The sequence below is a fragment of the Meleagris gallopavo genome, chromosome 3 (assembly GCF_905368555.1).
Source record: "Meleagris gallopavo chromosome 3, MGAL_WU_HG_1.1, whole genome shotgun sequence".
Classification (NCBI taxonomy): Eukaryota; Metazoa; Chordata; class Aves; order Galliformes; family Phasianidae; genus Meleagris; species Meleagris gallopavo.
The window spans coordinates 82,076,960-82,097,593 of NC_139406.1; the positions used below are offsets into that span (position 1 = coordinate 82,076,960).

Genomic DNA, 20,634 nt, shown 5'->3' on the forward strand with positions numbered 1-20,634 from the left:
CTGAAATATTCCAATTTTGGAAATCAAGACAAAAATAAAATGGATTCAGAAGGCTGAATGCAAAGTTATTGACAGGAGGAACTTTATTTTCTTTCCAGTGGACAGACAAGACAGAGTCATGCCCTTTGTTGGGCAGCCCATGTTCAGTTGTTCCTTGGGCACCTGGACAGCAGGAGTGATATCTTGGAAGAGCTGTTGAGGCACTTTAAAACCAGACACATATGTTATTAACATGAGCTGCAGAGTCTCACCAATAACTCTGAATTTAAGCCACAATATAGCATATGCAGAATACACAGTAGTAACGAGACAGATGGAACAAATAACCTGAGGCCATGCCAGGAGGATATATTCCCAAGGGAGTTAAGATGAATTACTTGGATTTTTTGTGGAAAAGAGGCGCTTTCTGAGGTTCAGTCAGTGGCTGTGGCAGGACTTGGAGATGCAGTACAGCAGTCTTATTTCTCTTTAGAGCAGGATTGTGGAGATAAGCATGGGCTGTGTCACTGAGATGTGGGAGTCAGAGGAGGGGAAGTGATTTGCAAGCCTCAGGTGGAAGATGTGGTTGGGTGGGGATGATTCTTCCATCCCAGTAAAACTTATGAAATTCTAGACATTTTTCCCATTGTGTGTCATGATACAAAGGAAATTCTGACTAATTCTTTAATTTGGCAATGGGAAAAAGACATTTAGACAGTCATGATTATTTATTTAAGTGCCATTGGGTTAAGATGTTTTAACTTTAATTAAATGTTATTTCTCTAATTAGCTCATCTAATAATTTTACAAAAATTATTAGAAGCTGAAAACATGAGATAAAATATAATATTGGGAAATCAGTTTTCTTTTTTAAAAGTGAGAAATTAAATCAAGTAATTGGATCAACTTAATGTCTGCCTCCCCAAAAAGCTTTAAAATGACAACTTGTCATTTGTGCTGGAAGAAAATTTCAACAAAAATTTATCAAACAAATCAGATACTCCTTTTTTTTGCCCTCATCTCTGTAGAACAACTCCCATGGTGCAGAAATCATAATTCCTTTCTTCTAGGAGAAAATAAAACACCTACGAGCATCTTCTGGAAAAGTGTAATGAAGTACCTGCTATCAGTGAGCTGGAAAATAAAAGGAGGTAGAAGGTAATAGGAAACAACCTATCAGAAACCCCCAATACTGAAAAAAACCTGTGTGTTTTTAGGAAAAAAGTGTTTTCCTCTTTCAAAAACAGAGGAAGTCAAATAGCAGGAAAATATCAACGCTTATAATACTTTCTGCCTGTCTAAATGTATTAATTTTAAAATCATAATCTAACAAAGATGATTTCTAGATATTACATCCTCTCTCTCCCCCCCCCTCAAAATGTTCCAAGTTTCTGTGAAAGCAGACAACCTATTCTTTCTTTTTCATCATGTCTGGCTGATGCTTTAACTAATAAGTCTCCTCTCAAATTTAATTAACTATACAATTTATTTAACAGAGAACTACACATGTATACCTTCCGTAGACTTACCACCACTCCTGGCCAACTTGTGTGGTCAGGTGACTCCAGCTACAGAATTCAGTGGAAAGCTCATCCTGACTTCAGCACTGGAGATCCTACTGATACTGTAGAAAACAGAGGATGAATTTCAGATGCTAAGGCAGAGCTGACCAAAGTCTGAATAGCCAGAACCAAGGCAAGGCATTTGAAAGGATTCAGCTCCCTGTGGCTCTTCTTGGAATAAGCTGAGGACAATCATTCAACGACAAACAAACAGCAAAATGTGGTCTGTAGGTTCAAATTGTCAGAAATTTGAAGTGAAACTTCAAAGTTTCACTTTTCAAATTGAAAGTGAAGTATCATGACTGACAGCTACAAGTGAGTAAAGAAAGCTGAGCCACTCCAAACAGTGCTCGTGCTCTAGATTGATTGTTTTAGAAGAACACAGGCTTGGCTGCCAGCTTGTCTACTCACTTTTTGTGACCACCAGGAGAAGTATTAACTTGCAGTCAGTCTCTCTGGCTCAGCAGATGAACCACAGGAAGGCAGCCTGGGTGTTTAAGTCACTTGTGATCATTTATCTGTTTTTGGGAAATGCATTTTTAAAACCTAGCCATGATCCTAAAAGCTGAGGGGCACTAAAAATTCTAGCCACGAAAGGAAAGAAACTCCATGTTTTTATTCACTGCTTGTTTTGAAAGGATTTGTTCCAAAATGTAGAGAAATACAAGGAGAGATTCCCATTGACTTAACAGGCTTTGAGTGAAACCTCAAGGGCTTAATATTAGATTCCTTGAGTACATGTGCCAACAAAACTTGTTTTGGGGAGGATCTTTGGGCAATAGACTCTTGCTTTCACAGTTATTCCATCTCCAAAAGTCTGTTTGCATCTTCAGCTTTGTCTCTTATCCTTGGTCTCCCGTGTAGCTGTGGATGGCTCACGCAGGTGAAGAGAGTAGAATAGAATAGAATAGAGCACAGCAGTTCAGTTCAGTTGGAAGGCATCTTCAGAGATCATAAAATGCAACTGCCTGACCAGAGCCAATCAAAAGATAAAGTATATAACTAAGATCTTCATCCAAATGTCTCGAGCACTGACAGCCATGAGGCATCAACCACCTCTCTAGGAAGCCTGTTCTCATGTCTGACCACCTTCACAGTAAATAAATGTTTCCTAATGTTCAGACAGAACCTCCGCTGACACAGCTTTGTGCCATTCCCGTGAATTCTGACATCAGTTACTGAAAGAAACTGGTACTCCCTCTGCTTCCTCTCCCCAGAGATTTGCAAAACAGTGAGGTCACCTCTCAGCCTTCTTTTCCCCAGTCAGGAGTATCCACATTTCCTCGGCTTCTTCTCATAAGACATGCCTTCCAGCCTTTTTACCAGCTTTGTTGCTGTCCTCTGGACACTTTCATATATCTTAGCATCCTTTTTATATTGAACTGCACACAGTATTCAAGGTGAGGTAACATCAGCACTAAAAGTGAAGATCTCTTTCAGGATTCTTGGTAATCTCTTTATTACTTACCTGCTTACTGGGATATTCCCAGAATTTTATAATCAGATATTCCCAGTATATTACCCACTTACTGGGATATTCCCACCTTTATTGTCCTGAGGTTTCAGCACTCCTCTGGGGACCCTTCCTTCTTCATGGACATGATGCTGGTTTTTAGCAGGACTCCTCTCTGATATTCTTCTCCAGACCCATCTTGTCTCCATAGCAACTCCGGGTAACAACCAATATGCATTACACTTTCTTTCCATTCTTCTGGCACTTGATTATAGATGCTGTGGTCAGCAGGTAAATTTAAAATTAATAAAAGGCAGGCCTTCACACAGCTGGTAGCTGACCCAAATAGTTAGCTACCACAGGAGGCCACAGAATTGAATAAATAAAGTCCCAAACCAATTGAAATTGAAGTAATCTGTGGGAACTTCATCCCACTTTGCATGGATTTGATGAGCAGAGGAAGCAATCCAAGAGATACAGCATTTACTCTGCAGAAGATCCAGCTGTGGCGTTTTTACAGTTTCATAACATGAATTTTGTTCAAGATGTTTCTTAGCTTCAATGAATGCATTTGTTTAAATTATCCCTATCGTGTGGGAAAGGAGCTATTTGCTTTCTTCTTATATCCTTCTATGAAAAGATATTTGCCTTTGAGTAGGACACAGCCATACATGCAGTTGATGGCAGTGCCCATGATAAAGTAAGTTCATTATTTCTATTCTAGATGTCCTTGGGATTCCAGATAGACCATGATTTTTCCCTTAGCTTTGTGACCTCTGAGCATTGGTCCATGACACTACAATGCTCCAGAAAAGTCCCTTTGAACATTCAAGCTTCCTACTCTGAGGAAAAAAGGGAGGGGCTAGCAGATGGCTATAAAAATATACATTTGATCCTTCCCATTTCAAGTGTTCGTGAAGAAGCTTTTCTCCCTATTAATTCAAGTCAATCCACACAAGAGTATGATCATTTGAGCAGAATGCTTTATTATTAACATATAAAAAACACGGGCATGAGACAATCAGCCTGAAATAGGCATCTGCTCAGGGGAAACCTTCCCTTTTAGCTCCTTTGTGTAGTTTTGCTATCTTCTCATTTTCAGAGCAAAACAGCAGGATAGAGGTCAGATAGCTTTTACGCTTTTATTTTTCCAAGTAAAATTTTTTCTTCACAAGCTCCCATTTATGCCTCACATTATTTAAAACCTTCAATTTATTAAAAAGCTCTTAAAATCAACCAGGATAGCAAAAAATTTTTCCCTGGGAATGTTTTACAGCTGTGTTAAAATTGACTTACCTTACACTTTCTGCAAGGGATAATTTGGTGTAAGGTTTCTTTTCTCAGCTTGAAATATAATACGAGCTCCTCCCAGTTCAAAGAAATACATGTACCAGTACGTAAGGGACTAGCAATCCTCAAAGACCTGGATTCCCTCACCCACCACATGTGCTCTGCCTGCTTCCTTCAATCTCTGCCGTGATCTGTTCTGAGTCTAGCATCTGCTCTGATAGTCTCACTACAAAGAACAACAGTGCCATATAAGAGAATATTATCACACCACCACTTAAAATTATGACTTTTTATATAAATTTCTGGATGACCTGTTTTTTCCCTTTGCCTCTTTCTTGATATATATTTCTATTGTATCAGATAGTGTATGAAAAGAACCAGAGCTCATTGCAACTTTTCCACCCATTTTTTAGTACCATTTTTCTTTCACCAGAAATTTTGCCCAACATTCTGTTACCCTTTCGTGACATGGGCTGCAGTGATTTACCCATTGTTTCACCAAGAGCTGTTGCTTTCTGATCCTATGTTCCAGTCAGAGTTCACCACCACTTTTAACATGAAGTCACAAAAAGCAAATGTTAACTCCTTCCACAAGAACAAACAAATCTGATGTGGGACTGCTAGAAGCTAGATCTGCAATCAGGATCTGACTGTTAGTCTTAGAGCAAAGATGAATCTTCCTGCAGGAGAATAAGCCCATAGGCTAGGACACAGGCTGAGAGCTTGTACAACTTGGAATCCTCATCTCAGCATTGCCCTGTGGTAAGTTCTCAAGCATGGCATGGAAATTATGCTGTCTACAGCAACTCCATGCTCATGAGGTCAGACTTTAATTATTACCCTATTATGCTTCTCTTTCAGTTGTCAAGTGAGACTGCTATCAATTACTTGGGGCAATCCCAAGCACAGATACAGACTGGGTGGTAAATAGACTGAGAGTAGTCCTCTAAAGAAGAGCTTGGGACTGTTGGCTGATATAAAACTTAACATGTGCACTTGCAGCCCAGAAAGTCAATTGAGCTGCATCAAAAGAAGTATGGCTAGCAGGTCAAGAGCAGTGATTGCCCACCCCCCACTCCATTCTCTGAGAACCTGAGAACCACCTGAAGTACTGCATTCAGCTCTGGAGCCCCTGTCATAAGAAGGATATTGATCTGTTGGAGCAGATTCAGAAGATGATCTCAGAAGAAGCAGTTTAGGAAGGTTTCTGGAGTGTATGGAGGATAACTTTCTGACACAGCTGGTGAGAGAGCCGACAAGAGGAGCTGCCCCGCTTGACCTGCTGTTCGCAAACAGAGAAGGTCTGGTGGGAGATGTGGAGATCAGGGGCTGTCTTGAACACAGTGACCATGAAATAGTAAAATTCTCGATTCTTGGTGGAGCCAGGAGGGGGAACAGCAAAACTGCTACCTTGGACTTCTGGAGGGCGGACTTTGAATTATTTAGAAGGCTAGCAGGAGGAATCCCCTGGGTTTCAGTCTTTACAGCCTTACAAGTCGATATACATATCATCTCAATAGCTTTGCAAGGACTTTATTTGAGTTAAATAGCTAACTCTACATAATGCTTGTGGTGATAAATGTGTGACCCCAGATTCATTCAGAACTTTACATTTTGAACAGTTTTTTTTCTCTTAAAGTATTACATACCAACAACACCAGAAGGCAGGAAGTGTAGGAAACAATAAATTCCCATTGTTGACACAATACTCTTCCATAAATTGAACCAGACATTTGCTGACAAGCCTGCCACAAACAATATTCAGAAATTTCAGCTACAGTTATTAAAGTGAGGAATGTCTTGCTAGCATCAGTTACTAGAAGAGAAATCCTATCTAGATACCATCAATTGATTTTATTAAAATAAAGAAGCCTGTCTAGCTTATGTGCCCTGAGGCCATCAACCAGGAAATGTGATCTTCCACAAAGTTTTTGAAAATGCTCACTTACTGCTGATCAGCTACGGGTGAGTGAAAGCATTAAGACTTTACATTTCTAATGTACATCTCTTAGTCAAATGACTTATTTAAGTGATGATACTTAAGAGGTCATAACAACATCAGTGATCCTCTGCTTATGGAGATAAGAGAAGCAACAACAGAGGCATTGCCAGCTTACCATGTAAGGATGAGATATTTAGCTGATGAGATATTTAGCTGGACTGGAATTACATGCAGTTTTCCTCATTATCTTCTGGACTAGCTAGCAAGTAAGGTTTCTTTTGCCTCGAAAGGACTGGCCAGAATGATGCTATCCAAAGGAATGCCTTCTCTTGATTGGATGATGCACAGCGTCCCATATTTCCTTGTTGCTGATAGCAACAGGAGTTAATCCCTATCCTTTGACCCATGTGTAATGTGACTGGCCAGTTCTTCTTGCCTCTCCTCCTCCCTTGAACTCTGTATTCATAATCAAGGCAGAGAGATTGCCTTCAGTTTAATTCTTGAAGAAAATGAAGTTACTGGCGTTTGTCTTTGGTCTCTTTCGTGAAAAATTACATCCTATTAGTCCTCTAGAGTCTGCATCCAGGATCTTTAAAACAATTGCAATGAGAACTGTGTGAGCATCCTTCAGCCATCTTAGATTTTAGGGGTCAGTGATCAATGTGAGATGTAGTTTCACTGACTGCAGAATTTCTAACTCGCTTATATATGTAAAATTCTAACTTTCTGTCCAGGAAAATAATCTGTTTTTGGAAACCATGTGGTGCTTTTTACCTTCTCTTTATTGAGATTCTCTTTGTCGAGGGTAATTCAGTTTCTTCATTCAGTTAACTTGTCTTGGATCAGTGTTAGTATTATTTTCCTTTTCAGTTTTCTTGTCTGTGCAAAGTGATCTGTAAAGTAAGGAAAGTGAAACTGTTAACTTCAGGTTTTGGACTGTATTTTCTGTTTGTTCACAGCTACCCAACTATGTCTGCAGACTTTATGTGGTGATACACCCAAGCCACGTGGGCCATCAAGCGTATCTTGTAGGCTGGTTTGTGTCACAGACTTGTGCAAGCCGATAGCTGGAAGTGAAGGTCATGCACTGAATCTGAACCTTGCAGATGAGTAGGCTGAAAGAGCATGTAAGCAAATTCAGCCCAGCCTGTGCTCAGAAGACAAGCTTGATTACTTAGTTTCTTATTCAAGTTTATTTTCCTACAATCCATATCAGTGTTTGTACAAAAAATGGACCTTCTCACACATCTTGGAGCTGTAATATTCATGTAATATACCTGTCTTTAATAGTCAGAACATAAGATAGGGATACACCTTGACTATCAAAAGTCTGTGGGTCTGGACGGGATCTACATGAGGGTACTGAGGAAGCTAGTGGAAGTGCTCAACAAGTCACTTTCCATCATTTATCAGCAGTCCTGGTCAACTAGGGAATTTCCAGACAACTGAAGACTTGTCAGTGTGATGCCCATCTATAAATGTCAGAAGGAGAATCTGGAGAACTACAGTTCTGTAAGCCTGACCTCGGTTGCAGGGAAGATTATAGAGCAGATCATCTTGAGTGCAATCACATGGCATGTGCAGTACAACCAGGTGATCAGGTCCAGACAGCATGGGCTCATGAAAGGCAGGTCCTGCCTCACCAACCTCATCTTCTATGAGTGGATGACCTGCCTGGTTGTTGAGGGAAAGGCTGTGGGTGTAGTCGACTTAGATTTTAGTAAAGTCTTTGACGCTGTCTCCCACAGGATCAGTCCTGTTTAATAACTTTATTGATAATCTAGACGAGGAGATTGAGTTTGCAGATGACACCATGCTGGGAGGAAGTGTTGATCTGCCTGTGGGCAGGAAGGCCCTATAGAGTGATCTAGATAGGCTGGATCAGTGGGCTGAGGGCAATTATATGAGGTTCCACAAGACCGGGTTCTGAGTCCTGCCCTTTGGTCACAATAACCCTAGGCAATGCTGCAGACTTGGGGCAGAGCAGCTGGAAACCAATGTGGCAAAAAAGTATTCGGGGGGATGTTAGTTGACAGCTGACCAAACATAAGCCAGCAGTGTGCCCAGGTGGCCAAGAAAACCAACACCATCCTGGCTTGTATTAGCAATATTGTAGTCAGCAGGACTAGGGAGGTGATCATCCCTCTATACTCATCACTGGTGAGATCACACTTCAAGTCTTGTGATCAGTTTGGGGCCCCTCACTAACAAGATAGACAGAGAAGGGCAATGAAGCTGTGAAGGGTCTGGAGTACAAGTTTTATGGAGGAGCTGAGATTGTTCAGTCAGAAGAAGAGGATGCTCTGGGGAGACTTTATTGCCCTCTACACCTCCCTGAAAGGAGGTTGTGACTAGATGGAGGTTGGCCTTTTCTCCCAGGCAACAGCAATAGGATGAGAGATAATGGCCTCAAGTTGTGCCAGGGAAGATTCAGGTTAGATGTTAGGAAAAACTTATTCTCTGAAAGAGTGGTCAGGCACTGGAACAGGCTGCTCAGAGAGGTGGTGGAAGTGTTCAAGAAATGTGGAAATGTGGCACAAGGGATGTAGTTTAGTGGTATGATGTTGATTGGCTAATAATTGGACTAGATGATCTTAGTGGTCTTTTTCCTACTGTAGTGATTCTATGATTCTATGATGGTCTCCATGGTCAGTTTCGGAGACTCTGTCATGTCCTTACCATTATCTATGGAAGTCCTGTGCTGTTTCTATTATTTCTACAGCTTTGTAATTCGCAGGGAGCATTTCTGACAAAGTCTCTGGCTGGAGAAGGTACTAGGAATATTTGAAACAAAACAAAATAAAATAGAATAAGCAGATAACTCAAGAATGGAATAATAGTAGACAACATAACATATAGGGAATATTGGCAGTTCTTGCTGCTGTCTACAAACTATTAATATGGAAGAAGTCAGTGCCAGACTTTTGTCCTACATGTGAACCCTTCCCTGGGTCAGACATTACTACTCTTCAGTTCATGCCTGTGACCCTCTGATTCCTTGTGGCTGGGACCCTATTTAAATCTATCAGCTGGCACTCTTGCTCCTTGGCTGATTCCCAGATTTGTGTGATGTTGTCGGCATACCAGGCCAGCTGCTTTCCTGGGTCTTTTTAGTAACCAAATGCTCCATTGCAGGGGGATATATTTAGAAGGGCAGGGTTGCTGGAATGCCATTTGGGCTCACAGGGACCTCAGTGGGAACTGGGCTCCATCTCTGTTGTATAGAAAAACAGAAGTGTTGCTTCAAGGGCACTGGGCCGGTGTCCAAAAAGAAACAAGGTCAGGAGTGAAAAAGGGAAAGGGAGCAGTTAATATTTTTGGCTGGTGCTGATGGCTCACCAGCCTATTCTTGTCACCACCCAACCCTCTTTTTTCCGTGGGGGCACAATATTAGCTGTCTCCTCTTCTATTTCCCTGGTGTTCCTAGACATGTTAAAAATGAATATCTACATACCAGGGACCATTTTAGCCAGCTTTAGTGGGACCTTGGAGTGATGTATATTTGAGCTCTTGCTTTAACACAATCATCTATAGAAAGTAGTGCTTGGTGTTCTCTGCTGCTACTAATGGCCTGGAAAATCTATTATCTGTCTTCTAAGATGACATTAATTTTGCTTTCTCCAGGTACAAATAGATGTTTATCAGACATAGCTCATATTCAGTAGTATTAATAATGCTACTATCTTTGTGTACTAATAAATATACAGTATTATATACAATAAAATACTAATAATAGACTTTCATCATTTAGAGAATTTGTTTCATTATCAACACGCTTAATGTATTTATTGTTCCTAATCTTGCCGAACATAGCACTGTCTGTAATAGCTTTAGCTTTGTATAGAAGTGTATATGCAAATGTATGGGTTGCCTTTTCCACTTTGCTTTCTGTATACTGCTTTTTAATGTCTGTGTTCACATCCCAACAGATTTTAACAGTTGCCTTCCTTTTTCTTGATTGTGGAATTGCACCACTTTGGCAATTCACAACAGTCTGTCAAAAATTTTCCATTCATTTTTGACTGGCTACATTTTCATTCTCCACCCGACCTTCTCACAAGCTTTAGTACATTCGCCTTTCTAAATCTAGCCATTACACACCAAGACTCTGTTTTGACTGTTGGTAAGCACTGGTCCTGCAGCAACCATCAAGTTCTTTGTTAATGACAAGTCTTTACCTGTTATGGTGAAAGTGCAATAGTACTATCTGTCTGTTACAGATTCTGTATTCAGCGACTTATTCAAAATAATTAACAAAATATTGATTAAACAAGTGCCAAACTTCCTGTGGCTTTTTCTTCTTCATTGATTTTAGAAGACTTTATGGCTTAGAATGGAATAAATCAGTCTTCTAAGAAAGTGAAAAGCCCAAGATCGTTATTCACAAATGAATTTTAAAGGTGTAATTCAGAACCAGAGCTGGCTGTGACAGAGGCTCTTTTCTCCAATGCTTTTGCTGAGCTCTTCATCCTAAAATTCTAATTAACTGAGCTCATAGCCCAGACCTATGTGTATCAGAGATGCAGATAGCAGCAAGTGCCTCTACAGTGAGCCAGGGAGCTGCTGCATGGGTTGATGTATGGGGAAACAAAGCTGAAATATTTTTACAGCAACTAGTTCAGCTACTAATTGAGAATTGAAATTAATCTCCTATTTGTACAAATGCAGCTATGGTTGTAGCTTTGGGATGCTTCTTGTTATTAGGCCTTTTGTTTTCAAGATTACTTTAACAATGATAAATTGACACCGTTTCAAGCATGCAAAGACTGCTTAGCTTGTTACAGAGACTAATGCAGATAAATGGCGTCCCTTCCAGGCTGCCTTTATGGTCCAAAACCAGACACACAGGACATTCCCAAGTCACTTACATTTTATGGCGTCAGCTGAGATAATTCACATGATCTGTCTCTTTTATTCATCCTCCCATCCTAGAAGCCACCTGGCTTCTTCATCATCTGTTTCACAAGCATTTACAATACAGATGGTAGTCAAAGTTTACGGAGAGAGAAGCCAGATAAGGGACAGATGTGCATTTAATTGAAAATAAAGACTGGCTGTTTGTTTGCAATAAATCAGTGAGTAACACAGCCATGAGCACATAATTCTGGTCCACCAACCCTTTGTTAAATCTGTGACTTGGCATTTCCATAGCTCTTCAGATTGGTCCATCTCATGCAGCTCACACTGAATAACCTTCTCAAGCTGTTTCACGAATGGGAAGTGTGACATACAGAATATTTAATTGCCCAGGCCCAAGGAAGCAGCACAGCACACAATAAACATGCACAGCACATTGGCAGTTAGCTTCATCTGGCATACATTATTGCTGATACCCGTGTCCTGGCCCTTCCTTGTTATGAAGGTGCCTGTAGAGGCAGGACCATGACTTTTGCTACCTCTAAACAGATTCTTGGGGCTTAGTGGATCCGAGGGATGCTCCTAGGCTGCATGCCTGAGAGGTCTCAGGGTTGGGGTGTAAAAAATAAACAGCAAGAACAATATGGGATTGAGAATGAAGATGCTTTAAAGGCAGAGTGGCTAAGGGAAAGACGAGATAATATTGAATATGAGAGCAGGTTTATCAAGAAAGAGAAGCACAGAAGTGGAAAAGGCTGTTGTAAGTAGAAGAAAGGTAAGACTGGGCTATTGACTGTGGGAAGAGTTTGGGAATAAACTGGGTCTCCTGCATTGGAAGGCAGCTCAAAACTGTTCAGCAGGGTAGGTGTTATTAGAATGTCAGTTTGTGTCAGAGGAGATACCCTCCATACATATGAATAATTTGCCATCCAGTGGATGAGTATGAAATCTGACAGCTGATGCACAGTACCTGCAGCCACAACTCACCAACTGCCTGTGGATGGTCTGAATGCAAGTGTCTGATGCCCACCACCAGTAACAAAACTGTTAACTTTCATAGACTCATCTGTGATCAGTCCTTTAAATATCCATAGACCTCAATACACTGCCTGAAACATCTCTCCAAAGAGAGAGGTGTTTCTGAGTTGAAAACACAGGACGAGGGATACAGCTATCCAGCATAGGGTTGGGAAGGCAGGTATGTGAACAATAGAGTCAAGGGAGATTATTCTTGTATCAAGGCCAGTGAGCTCATCCCAATGAAGTGAAGTAAATCCAAATGTCATACTTTCTGGTATAACTTTGGGCAAACAATGTAGCATCTCTTGTCCAAGTTTAGGAAAGAACGCAAGTCAGGGACTAATATTAAGCATATAGCAATGGGAAAAACTTAATACGATATAACTATACTACAAGACTTTTAACAAAAAGTATTTTTAGGAAAAAAAATTACAACTATATTTTCTATTTTTGCTGACTGCCTAGGAAAGACTCTATTTGGAATTCCCATAACTGAAAACAGCTTTCAGTCCAACTGCAAAATTTTTCATTGTTTCTTTTCAGCTTAAAACCAAAAAAGTCTAACTCAGAAAATCTTTTGCAGTATCTCTTGCATGTTCTTTTTTATTTTTGCTGCTTGGCAGATAGGAGTCTCTTTGACCACAGAGTTACTCCTGATCTGCACAGAGGTGTTTCCTTCACACTCTGTCCTGGGATGCTATGTAACTGCCCAGCAATTGCAGTCCTTGGGGAGCCTGGCACAGGGAGAGCAATGAGCGAAGAGCACAGGGGATACAGGGAGAACTCACTCCGACAGTGTGCTGAAATTTAGTAAAATGACAACAACAAAAAGACAACAAAATAAAGGAACACCCCCCATGAACATTTTTCCCTCATTAAGTCATTTTGATAAAAAAAACTCCACATTGAAGCCTGCTTCTTCCTCTCACTTCAAACCACCCCTGGAGCAAGCTTTTTCTCAAGTGTGTACATTTCTGCCTCCAAATAATGACTTGGAAAGCAGCGAACTGTTGACGCTGCCACTAGCTCATTAATGTCTCAATCTGGTGACAAAAGGCAGATCCCTATGAAGGTGAAGTGGCACCTGTCTTGCATGAATAGGCAGAGGCCCTTATGCAGCTCCTACCAAGATAACTGGGACCCTTACCCCTGACTTCTACCCCACGAAGAGGCTTTAAACTGATAGAAGGATAACCTAATTTAATTTAAATGAGTCTGCTACAAGAAAAATGTTCTTATGTATGCTTATTTGTGTCTATGCTAGATATTTTTTTACTCTTTTAACTATTTTAATTTAAAAGCATGGTGCCATCCACATCTCCAGTTGTTGAAGTTATTGCTGTAAGGGTGCAGAGCCCTGCCATCTCTGTTCGTAATCTGCTTTTATCTTGCTTACATTTTGTCTTAGAGTCTGGACTCTGTCTTACATTCATACAGCACCTAGCACAGCACATCAGACATGGATTTTAAACCTATGATAATGTTCATGTTAGATTAAAATAATAGGATTCATGGCTCATACTCCCAGAGTCACAGCTTTCCGCTGCAGAGATTGAGATTGTTTCACCTCTGCTGTTCTGCCTGGGCACTTGAGGCTTCACATAACCATGCTTTGAAGTTCCTCTTACAAGCTCACAATTTACTGTTTGAAATGTCTGATGTAATGCTATCTAATCCTTTCCAGGGCTTCAGGGAAGACAAGCTTTCAATTTGGTGAAAAATGTATTTCTGTAAGGCGATTAGAATAAAATGAAATAGAAACCACTTGTGCAGTGATCGTTGCAAGGCAGCATGATAAAGGCCTCCCTTTGAATGAAGCAGAGGCCAGCTCCTGCCCTACTAAAAGCAATGGAAGGTTTCCTGTCAGCCTCCATAAGCTCTAGATCAAACTACAGCTTCCATTCAGGACTTTTTTATTTGTTTTTAATAAGGTTGATGTTCAGGAAGAGGTCAAATGTAAAACATAGGACCTGTTTTATAGGATCCTTGAATTCCTCTTTTTTTTTTTAAAGTGGCTGTATAGGTTAGAAACCATACTAGGAGGCTAGGAGGACCCAAGTAATCTTACACCTGGTAGCAATCACTACTCTGCATTATGCACTCCTTTCCTAACATCTTATGTGAGCAGATGGGGTCTTTCCTCCAAGGGTGCTTTCTATTCATGTTCTTGAATTGAAGTTATCACTGTGATCTTAAACCATTTTTATTAGAGAATCTGTTTTCAATCAAGAGAGAAGGGGGGCTTGCAATGAAGAAAAAATACTGGTGGGTAGAATGAACCACTACAGAGACAAAAATAAACAAAAAGGAATTTTCTCAATGCCCTATTTCATCTTCGTTTTCTCTTTTTATTAAATAAAACATACCAAATAACATAGCATAATAGTGTCTTTATAAATCACAGAATCACAGAATCACAGAATCACAGAATTGTAGGGGTTGGAAAGGACCTCCAGAGATCATCGAGACCAACCCCCCTGCCAAAGCAGGTTCCCTACACCAGGTTGCACAGGTAGGCGTCCAGGCGAGACTTGAATATCTCCAGAGAAGGAGACTCCACAACCTCCCTGGGCAGCCTGTTCCAGTGCTCCGTCACCCTCACCGTGAAGAAGTTCTTACGCACATTCGTGCAAAACTTCCTATGCTGCAGCTTATGTCCGTTTCCCCTCATCCTGTCTCCACGTACCACTGAAAAGAGACTGGCCTCAGCACTATGGCCGCCACACCTCAGATATTTATAAACCTGGATCAGGTCCCCTCTCAGTCGTCTTTTCTCAAGGCTAAACAGACCCAGTTCACTCAGCCTTTCTTCAAAGGGGAGATGCTCCAGGCCCTTCACCATCTTTGTGGCCCTCCGCTGGACTCTTTCCAAGAGATCCCTGTCTTTTTTGTACTGGGGAGCCCAGAACTGGACACAATACTCCAGATGAGGCCTTACCAGGGCAGAGTAGAGGGGGAGGATCACCTCCCTCGACCTGCTGGACACGCTCTTCTTAATGCACCCCAGAATGCCATTGCCCTTTTTGGCCACGAGGGCACACTGCTGGCTCACGGCCAACCTGTCGTCCACCAGGACGCCCAGGTCCCTCTCTGCAGAGCTCCTCTCCATATTCCAATACTATCATTAAAGTAGAAGCTTGTTTAGAATTGATAAATAAATTGGTCTTCCTTGTTTGTTTGCTCTCTCTCTCTTGTTCTTTCTCTTTCTTTAGAGTTTATTTCATAATCAGAAAAGAAACAATCCCATATGGAGGAAAATGTCCTGTTTTGCTCCTTCATTTTCTTGGTCCTCAAGTGTATGACTAAATGGTACTAGTAAGTAAGAGAAGAAAACTCTATGAAGAGTCCTGAAGACTTTGATTACAAGGTCTGTGTAACAGAAGGGGGTGGAAGGAGATATTTGCCATTGCAGCTACCTTCACCCTTCTGCCAGTGGATTACAGCCCCACTGTGCAGGCACAAGGGCTGGAGAGGTAGTTGTTGTTCATGCAGCCTGGAGGTGTTAACACTGATGATTAAGACATGATTAAGCCAATGCACCCAACCATGGTGCCCCACCATTCACATTGTTGCCTTGGCCACAAGAGCCACCTCTCCTGTAAAGTACAGAAATCTGCCTGGCATGATTCATCAGTTGTGAATGGCCAGAACTGGAATCTGAGATTAAACTGTACCAACTCTAGCTGGCTGAGTCCAGATTAGGTTTTAGGTATTGACACACTGACAGGAGATGAAACACCAATAGCCATGGTGGATGTAGTCTCCAGCTGCACACCCTGGGTGCCTCTGTTTGCTTTTATCACCTTTTGTGGCAAGAACTGGCAAATTACTGGTAGACTACTCAATCGTGAGGTCAAACAGAATTTATCGCTGTCTTGGGGTAGAACCATGCTTACATCATTTAGAAGCAACTTTGTGCATAGTTTGGCCTCACGTCCTGCATTGGCAGTGGGAGAGACAGGTGGGACAGCTGCCACAATTGGGGGTGGTAGTTGCTGACGCAGGCTGAGCTGGATCCTACTGTGCTTGTAAGTCAACTTCCTTAACCACTTTCTTTAGGGTAAATGTTCCATGACCCCAGTAGTTGTATTTTTAGCAAGCTGAGTTATAGCATGGGCGGAACATAAACTCAGCCATTTCTCCAAGCTCCCCAAGTCAGCTTGACTTGATCCTTGCCCTTAGATTCCTATAGTCACAACAGGTCTTAAAACTGGATGCAAATACATTCTATTGAATCCTAGTGAAATGCTAGAGCCAGCTGGAATGGATAAAATCAAGTTAAGCTTTTCAAAAACATTGTACACCACATCTCATCCTTTCCAGGGAAACTCTGCAAACATGGTAGCAGAAATGAATTTTTAAAAAATAAATAAATTGGAGAACACCAAGCTATCTCTCTGGGAAAAGCAGGGTGAATGAACTCCAAGAGATCTGGGTGGTCACTTGCTGTCTGTGTACAGAGCATATCTCTTATGGTTCAAATAAAGTTAAACTGTGTCTGTTCCTACTTGCACAAACTCAAAAGGCCAGAGGAACTGGCTCTGTGTTAGCCCAACTGGTCCAGGGGAGAAGGTCACCCTTGTACAGCAAAGTCATATCTTCCAGCTTCATGCCGGGAAACTGCAGAACTTAGTGGAAGGAGTAATGTAAATAATTTCATCACCACTACTGAAAGGAGAGTGAAACAGACTGAACAGTTCCCAAGTCCAAATTTGTCCAAAATGTCAGGTTTTTTTACATGTACATTTGCAAAATTTTGTTGTAATTGTAACTGCAAAGAATAACCTTTTCTCCTTTGGCTTATAGAGACTGGGATTTCTGTAACTTAAATTCAAATTTATGAAAGTCAGGAAATCTTTGATTAAAACTTCCTTTGTATATCTTTGTGTATCTGGCAGAAATAGTTCAACCAAATTGCACGAACGACACCACAATCAGGCCAAGGCCAATAATGTTGACTCTCTTTCTACATAATTATCCCCTGACCCTTTATTTTTTTCTAAAGGAATATAGTCTCTCATTCTGTAGGGTAAAATTAGCAACAACTTGAATATTCATTCTCTTAATGCAGCAACACTTCTGATTTTTTTAAGAAAGTTTCATTAAAAATAATTTGCATGCCTCTTTTAACATGCAGATTTCTGCTGAAAGTCGAAGAAAGCCAAAGATAGAAGCAGAAATACCGTGAGAAAAAATAAACCTGTAATTTTCAAGTCGAGTGCGATACAAGAGGTAAGGGAACTGACTTTGACATGATTAACAGCTAACCCTGTTTGCCAAAAACTGAAAGGTCTCCCATCATTATCTTACACTCCCCCTTACGCAGATTGCTGAACCAGATCCGCAGATGGTATCAGTTGGTGGGTGCAGGTACATTCATGCGAGTAGCGTTACGGTGATTTAAGCTAGATGATAATCAGCCTCACCGGTTTCGGGAAGTGAGTTTTATTATTCATTTGATTGAAAGGTATTTTCCTATTGTTGCAAAGTGGGAAATGTGTTTCGAATTCATCATTTTTTAAGCTTCACACACATTCTTGGGCAAACAAGGATTGTTTTGGTTGTCTGGGACTCCTCCTTCGCATCCTCCCAAATGTGAGATTTTCCTCTTCACCAATGGGCCATTCTGGTATAGCTAAACACACAGTGGCCAGCTTTGCAAAGCAATAAGCCTTCTTTAGAATGAGGCCTTTGGTTTCATCTCTAATCTTTGTGGAAAAACTGGACATTACAGTAGAAGGATTATGCTAAATTGCTTTCTGCCACTGAAGAGCTGGACAAAGCAGCAGTTCAAGGCATGGAATAAGTATTCTGAAATAAGCACTTTGTCACTGAATTCACTACCAAGAAATTAACCTAAATGATTTCAATATACATGTGTTTGTAATTTGCATCTAAGCTTTACACCTTACAGAGACTTCCTTGTTTGCTGTTACTGTAGTCAATGTTTGCTCACAGACTTAAAATCAAGCAGCGAAGTCAAGCTGGGACCCGATCCAGAGCGGACTGCCTTGCCTTGTCTGCACGCCTTGTCTGCATATCCTCCCAGGGCTCAGTGCTCTTTGGTAGATTTGAATGGTGCAAGACTGAATCTGAAATCTGTTACTGCAATACAGGGTTCTTCCATCACATGGGAATATCTGCATCAAACCAGAGACCTTCATGCGAATACTACTTTCACTACTGTCTTGCACTGAATTGCTCTCTGAAGGAGGCTCTGCCTTTCTCTCTGTCTCTTACTCAACATATTTTATGTTATTTTATGTATATCTTACTCAAGATATTTTATGAAGCATATATAATTTTTTTCTTAAGACACATATAGTTCATATCACTATTGGATGATCAAATCTAATAAATTATTCTGGGTGCATATAAGTTAGAAGACGTAACCTTCATGTCCAGAGCTTTTTATTTTCTCTTTACACATTTACACATTCACATGCATCAGACATTAACCAGTCTCCTGCTTCTTTCTTCCTCACTCTTAGCCATCAGATCTTTTTGCACATTGATATCACTCTCATGTGATTTTGTTACCTTTCCATTTTCTGTTCAGCACAATGTAGTCTCCAAATGGAAAAACTCCATGGCAAGATAAGATGCCCAGCAACAGCACCACCGACTCCTGTCTCAGGTAAAGGAGTCATCCAAGGGTACTGTAAATGCAGACATACATGGGACTTAGGGCGCCATCCATAGTTTTGCAGCATTAGAAGATGTGCTGTTTGTATGTGTACAAATGGTACAGTTGCAGCACATTATTTTTCTCCATTTCTCTTTCAGACTGAGGATCCTTCTGCCTCAGAAGCAAAACTGAACTTGCAGAAATGTTCTCCTGTTTTTATTCCAGCCAACACCATGATATTCAAATCAAAAAAATTTGATTTTATATCTCACACAGCAGAAAACAAGCATGCGTGGGAAGGGACAAAACAAAAAAACACTGTATTTATTAACCTCAAAGTCTTCATGAGAATAAAAGTATTATTTAAAAATGCCTATGTGTAAGTCTATCCCCAGTGTCCAACAGTGTCCAACAGCTGCAAGGACCCATTTCAAGGTATTGGTACACTTCAGTACACAGGAATATCTATCCATGCAAAAATAATAACATTTTACAGAAATGGCCCAATGTTTCTCCATTAGGGTCATGAACCCTCTGAAGGTCATGAGAGCATTCAAATAGGTCACAAAGCTTTAGACAGCAGAAGTCAGCAGCAGCTCAATTCCTCCAGAGAGGAGAAGTGAGAATAGGCTGTAAGTATTGGCTGTCAGAGAATGTGCTGGCAAGGGAATTGCCAGCCCCTCTAATTGCCATTAGTGCTGAGCTATGGCAGGGAAGGGAGGGGAGCACATAACATTCAACCAACCAGCATTAACAGCCTCTCTTTGCACTGAAAGGATGGAGCTGTATAGGGCTTGGGACAGGAAGGTCACATGGAGAAAGATGAACCAAAAGGGAAACATGCTTTGTAAACTTTTGAGAAACCCCAGCAGAGCGGGCACTTCTGCCTTAGAGGAGGTGAGAGAAAGCAGTGCTTCCACTACTGAGTAGAGCCTGCCTTGGGTCTCAGTGTTTTGTAACACCATCTTGTCCACAGGATTCAACAACTTCTGCCATTTTGTTTATTGTTTTTCTGCTTCCTGCCTTGTTTCATTTCATCAGCTTGAGAGTCACTGCAATCTTTTCATCTAATCACTCTACAAATGATTTAGCTGTCTCACATATATCCTTTTTTTTCCCCTTTGTTCCTATACTCTGCAATCCTTGAAGAGCTCAGTTCCGGTGTGAAAGTTTTCAGGCCCCAGGCAGTTGTGAAACTACTTTGGCAAATTAGCATCAATGGTTGAGATTAGTCTTGTCATTGTTATGTGACATCTGAAGACAAAAACCTGTAAATCTTTCCAGAAGGCTAGGCCAATAGCTTCAATATGTAATAAATACTGGATTCTGTAAAACACTGCAATCCATTTTATCATCTTTTCTAAACAGAAAGAGCAAAGTCAGGAAATTCATTGCTGAGGAGTTGTACTTCTCTTTGAACCTACTTGATACTAAACATTTGGGGAGTTAAAGCAGCCAGGTTTCAATGTAAACAGGCAAATGACTGAATCAAATGCACAAAGTGAACTATTCATTTTTCCTTATGTGTTGAGTGAGCTCTTCTGATAATGAGATAATAATGCTTTGTAATCATCGAGTGCTTTCCAGCTGAAGAAGTACTGTAAAGCTTTAATCCTTATAGTGCCTCTATTTAAATGTTATCTGTCTTACCTGTCCATTCTCTCTTAGTCTATAAACATTCTCTTTCCCACCTGCCTCTCCTCTCTTAGGCCACGGAGCCATACCCTACAGGTGTACCAGCATAAAGCTTACCAACTCCAGAGACAACCACCTCCTCATCCAATGTTACTGCTTCCTCTGATATTTCAGGTAAGTGGTTCTTTGTTCACTTCCAAACCATATTTAGTCAAGACTAGCTTACGCTGGCCTTTAAATAAACCACTTCTATCAAGCAAGTTCACTT

At 40.9% G+C, this 20,634-nt stretch overlaps 3 long non-coding RNA genes across 18 annotated transcripts in view; 2 read left to right on the top strand and 1 right to left on the bottom strand.

The window, feature by feature from the left end:
* Nucleotides 1–5,182, top strand: part of LOC146544792 (uncharacterized) — an 18,285-nt gene extending 13,103 nt beyond the window's left edge. Inside the window, exon 2 of the long non-coding RNA XR_014882675.1 lies at nucleotides 5,146–5,182. This is a non-coding gene — a long non-coding RNA (uncharacterized LOC146544792). The remainder of the gene's footprint in view (nucleotides 1–5,145) is intronic.
* LOC146544790 (uncharacterized) overlaps nucleotides 1–20,634 on the top strand; it is a 120,501-nt gene that overhangs the window by 59,245 nt on the left and 40,622 nt on the right. For 6 of the 14 annotated variants that reach the window (XR_014882663.1, XR_014882665.1, XR_014882661.1 and 3 more), the window contains 2 exons: nucleotides 17,241–17,335; nucleotides 20,441–20,540. This is a non-coding gene — a long non-coding RNA (uncharacterized LOC146544790). Of the gene's footprint in view, nucleotides 1–17,240; nucleotides 17,336–17,429; nucleotides 19,629–20,440; nucleotides 20,541–20,634 lie in introns of all 14 variants that reach the window. The other 8 variants (XR_014882666.1, XR_014882659.1, XR_014882664.1 and 5 more) reach the window with 7 other exon arrangements.
* The window catches only part of LOC146544793 (uncharacterized), a 21,024-nt gene continuing 448 nt past the window's right edge, over nucleotides 59–20,634 (bottom strand). Inside the window, exons 2-3 of one of the 3 annotated variants that reach the window (XR_014882672.1) lie at nucleotides 1,509–7,119; nucleotides 59–1,113 (exon numbers count right to left, since the gene is read on the bottom strand). This is a non-coding gene — a long non-coding RNA (uncharacterized LOC146544793). Of the gene's footprint in view, nucleotides 7,120–18,643; nucleotides 18,763–20,634 lie in introns of all 3 variants that reach the window. The other 2 variants (XR_014882673.1, XR_014882671.1) reach the window with 2 other exon arrangements.